At 47.8% G+C, this 4884-nt stretch overlaps 1 protein-coding gene across 1 annotated transcript in view; it reads right to left on the reverse strand.

Moving 5' to 3' along the window:
- Positions 1-3239: 3239 nt before the first annotated feature.
- GLRX (glutaredoxin) overlaps positions 3240-4884 on the reverse strand; it is a 21644-nt gene continuing 19999 nt past the window's right edge. Inside the window, exon 3 of the mRNA XM_023510949.1 lies at positions 3240-3551. The gene's annotated coding sequence lies outside the window, so the exon portion shown is untranslated. The remainder of the gene's footprint in view (positions 3552-4884) is intronic.

The raw sequence follows: 4884 nt of genomic DNA on the forward strand, positions 1-4884 counted from the left end.
TCCGCCTGGTCCAGCAGGCCCCGTAGGCCGGCCACACGACCTCAGCGAAGGGCAGCAGATCCGCCTGGTCCAGCAGGCCCCGTAGGCCGGCCACATGAGCTCAGCGAAGGGCAGCAGAAGTGGTTAAAAATGGAAGAATTTTGTTTCTGGGCAGAGACTTCTAATGCTCCCTGGGGAGCTTCTTGTGGATGTATTACCCACCTCCCATGTAGCCAAGGGATTCCACGGTTCTTGAAGAGCGAGTATAAACACTTTTTGTGTTTATTTTTGGTAATGCTTGTTGCAGTTAACAGAGTCCTGGGCTCTGTGACTTTCAGAAAGAGTTCAGTCTTAAGGATGCCATTTTCATAGTTGCTGCTGTATTAATAAATCAGCACTAACAACTCTGGGCACAGAATTCAGACTGTGCTGCTTGACCCTAATGATGCTTGATTTGAACCAGCAGGTGAAGACTTTGATGGATTTTGTATCATTGCTGGGAACTTTGCAACTTATATCAAGGTATCAGCTGAAAGTGTGAGTGAGTTAGAGGATACTTTAATAAAAGAAATGGGAAACATTGACATGATACACTTGTCCAGCATCTGTCTTAAGCTGCTGGGGCTAATAGAACAAAATACCATTGACTGGGTACCTTATATACAAAACAAATATATTTCTCACAGTTTCAAAGGCTGGAAAGTTCAAGATCAAGGTGTTGCCAGGTTCTATGTCCAGAGAGGGCACATTTCCTGGTTTGTAAATAGTGCCTTGTCACTGTGACCTCACAAGGCGGAAAGGACAAGCTAGCCCTGTGGCATCTTCAAAAGGACACTAATCCCATTCATGAGGGCTCCATCCTTATGACCTAATCACCTCCCACAAGGCCCTATATCCTAACACCACCTTTGGGGTAGGATTTCAACACATGAACTCTGAAGGGACACAAACATTCAGACCATAGCAGTGTCCCTGGAATGAAATGGTGCTAACTACAGGGAAGAGAACTGAGAGGGCAAAGAATCAGCATTTCCAATGCTTGTGAGTCTTACATGAATTCTGAGAGGTGTTTCTTGAAGAAAGGACTCTTAGGTAACAACCTGGAAACATAAAGGGTACTTTATCACCACTTTGGAAATTCACAATGTACACTAAAATATTAAGGGCTCTGACAAGTTCCGAAGTAAAGCTGTCGGCCTAATGAAGGCTGGCAGTCTTCACAAGCCTGTGCAGGTGTCTCCTGGGTACAGTTGGCAATCTTAGCCTTTCCAGTCCTGCTGCTTCAGTGCCACTAATGTCCAGGACAAATCAACTGCTCACTTCCATTAACATGTTGCAGACAGTGATTATTTAGTCCGTTTTATGTTGCTGTAAAGGAATACCCGAGGCTGGGTAATTTATGAAGAAAAGTGGGTTATTTGGTTCAGGGCTTTGTAGACTATACAAGAAGCACAGTGCCAGCATCTGCTTCTGACCAGGGCTTCAGGGAGCTTCTAATCAAGGAAGAAGGCACAGATGTGTCCCACGGTCACAGAAAAAGCAAGAGAGGGAGGAGATGCCAGGCTCCTGTAAGCCACCAGCTCTCACATGAATTAATAAAGCCAGAACTCACTCATCTCTGGCAGGGAGGGCAACTCACCACTCACAAGGCTCTGCTTCCATGACGCAAACACCTCCCACCAGGCTCTACTTGCAACACTGGGGTCAATTTTTTTTTTTTTTTGACAGATTCTCACTCTGTGCCTTGGGTAGAGTGCTGTGACATCATAGGTCACGGCAACTCAGTCAAGCTCCTAGGGTCAAGGGATCCTCCTGCCTCAGCCTCTTGAGGAGCTGTGACTATAGGCGCTTGCCACAACATCCATCTCGTTTTTCTAATTTTAGTAGAGATGGAGTCTCACTCTTGCTCAGGCTGGTCTCAAACTCCTGAGCTCAAGCAATCCACCCACCTGGGTCTTCTAGCATGCTGGGATTACAGGCTTGAGCCACCACACCTGGCCTGGGGATCAAATTTCAACATGAGATTTGAGGGGCCAACCTCTATACCTTATCATTGATGGCACAGCACATCCAGAGGGTGCCAGAGACAGGGTTAGTGGTGCTCACTGACTGTGTGACCCTACTTCAGCCCTCCACACGGGAGGTGCTCCTCAGGGAGGACATTTCCTGACTATTCGTCCCTTTTGCCCTCTTCTTACACCTATATGCTTATGGGGTTTGATGAGGTAAAGAGCATCAGTTTGTAAAGTCTCCAGAATAAAAGGCATGTACTCTTGAAATGACCGCAAGCTGGCAGGCCAGCATGTGTGACCCTGGATTGCCCCAACTCATTTACCCATGGAAGCCCCTTCTCATGTAGCATTTATCAATGTATGTGGAACCAGTGTTCCAAGGAACCTGCCCTGGGGAACCCTGAGCTAAGAGCCAGTCTGCTCTGGAGATGTACCAAATTGTCTTTTGAGGTTGCAACTCAGTATTCAGGTGCCCCAGGACACATAGGCCCCTATAGTGGACAGCTGCATGAAAGGCTGAAGGGGAGTCAGTGTACACTGTGCTCCTGGAAGCCTGCTGGGCTCACATCCTGGCTGTGGTGAGAGACCTTAGGCAACTTATTTAACTTCCTGTGCCTCAGTTTCCCAAGCTGTAAAATGCAAAGATCGATAACAGGTTTGTAGGGCTGCTGCGAGGATCACATGCGTGAAAGCGTATTCAAACTTAGAATGTACTTGGCACCTAGGGAGCACCCCTGGTCTGGGGAGCTGGGCTCTCTAGGTTTCAGCTGCAGTAGTGTGCAGATTCTTACATTCACCTTATTTTAACCAACAGGGAAATTATATATCCTCTGTAAGATGCTTAGGAAACAGTGATTAAAATTCATTACACATTGCCTTTGGTAAGAGTTCGCCATCATTTGATGCTAACCCTCACGCTGCAGCTGTTTGTTTGATTCTGCCCTGTATTAGCTGAGAACCACCAGTATTAACCACCTTTTTGGTACAGAGTAATCGTTTCCAATATTTCTAAGCTTACAGAACCCCTTTTTCTTCTGCGTTAAAACACAGGGCAGGCCACAGACTCTTCATAAATGCTGGTGCACTTTAGCCCTCAACTTATAGAGCAGTGATGACCAAAATCTACTCGGAACACTTTCTAAAAAAGAAATTAAATATTTTGAGCAGGTAATTGCACGTACGTAGCAGTGATTCTTTAAGTGAGTTTATGTTTTATTCCAAACTGCTGCTGCCATGCAGAAAATGAACCAGGAAAAACTTATAACTGGATAAATCAATTGTTCACCTTTATTAAAATATTGAGAAAAATAGATGTCATGAAAGTGTGTGGAGGAGCACCTCTGTGTGCAGCTGTGGAAACAGGAGCACACCTGTACATTCTCCGAGGCTTCTGCAGGTTTCTCAGCTCCCAGGGGCTCCGCAGTCAAAGAGTGACCAGGAGGGTCCGGTGCTGAAGTTGGCGCTCTCCAGAGCAGGGGACTCAGCCTCACTCCCCAAGCTCCTCCTGCTCAGGGTGTGTGCAGAGCACTCTGCAGCCCTTGCTCCTTCCCTCTGGTTCCCCTGGTTAGATTAAGGACATCTGTCAGCCACTGGGCCCCCTTAACACGGGGGTGGAGGAAATGACCTCAGTGGTGATGACAGCCCCATCAGCCCCTCCCTGTGCTGTCTGCCGTGGGCTTCCTGTCTAAGGAGAACTTCCTGCCTGGGGCTGCCCACACTTTCCCTTTTGTGGGGCAGTCTGTGGCCCACTCTTTTGTCCCTCCTCCCCCCATTCTCTGGCACTCTGCAGTCACACAGCGACCCTGTTTGTGCGGCCGACCAAGGTCTTCCAGGCCCGGGCTGCTGGTTGGGGTGCCCAGCCTCAGCTCCACATGCTCTCACCGCACATGGGAGGCACATTCTGAATGTGGGGGGCAGTCCCTGTGGCCACAAGTTCCAGCTGTGCTCTTTATCTCTGGTCCTCCACTCCATTCCCAGCGTGGATCTCTTGGTTAAAAGCCAGGGCAGGTTGTTAGAGGTCTTCTCTACCCAGTTCTCAAGGATGCCTTGGAAGACTAATAATGTGAAGGAGACAAATCCCCACTTCACACACTTGGAATTTCATGTGTCAGGCATTCCAGGTTTTACAAGGAGCACAAGTGAAAAAGGAGTCAGCTGCTCAGTTCTCTTCTGATAAATCTCAGCTGGCACTGAGGCTTCAGCCTGGCCACCTGGGGGAGGGTGGGGGAAGGGACAGGGGCAGGAGGGACCAGCAGGTGCAAAACCCCAGGGCCTGTGTTGCAGAACATCCTGGGCCTTCATTGGCTCTCTGAGACCCCTTTCTTCTCTCTCCTCCCTTCACCTCTGCACAGCTCACCAGAAATGTCCCTGGGGGCTGGAAATATAAGCCTATGCATAAATATGGACCCACGTTTAAATACCACTGTGCTTAAAGGGCTCCAGCCTGAATTCCTTCTCATTAGTGAATGCAATTAAATCCTGCCCCTTCAAGCATTTAGTGTATTTAATAAAACAAGACTGGCTCAGTGCCTGCAGCTCAAGCGGCTAAGATGCCAGCCACATACACTGGAGCTGGCAGGTTTGAATCCAACCCAGGCCTGCCAAACAACAATGATAGCTATAACCAAAAATGGCCAGGTGTTGTGGTGGGCACCTGTAGTCCCAGCTACTTGAGAGGCTGAGGCAAGAGAATTGTTTGAGCCCAGGAGTTGGAGGTTGCTGTGAACTGTGATGCCATGGCACTCTACCAAGGGTGACAGCTTGAGGCTGTGTCTCAAGAAAATAATAATAATAATAGTAATAAAAAAAGGCCACTATTATTATAAGAAAAGAATTTGAAGTAAAATATCTCAGGAGCCCAGTTCTTTTTTTTCTTTTTTTTTTTTTTTTTTGA

The sequence above is a fragment of the Otolemur garnettii genome, unplaced genomic scaffold (assembly GCF_000181295.1).
Source record: "Otolemur garnettii isolate 467f Iridium unplaced genomic scaffold, OtoGar3 scaffold00017, whole genome shotgun sequence".
Taxonomy (NCBI): Eukaryota; Metazoa; Chordata; class Mammalia; order Primates; family Galagidae; genus Otolemur; species Otolemur garnettii.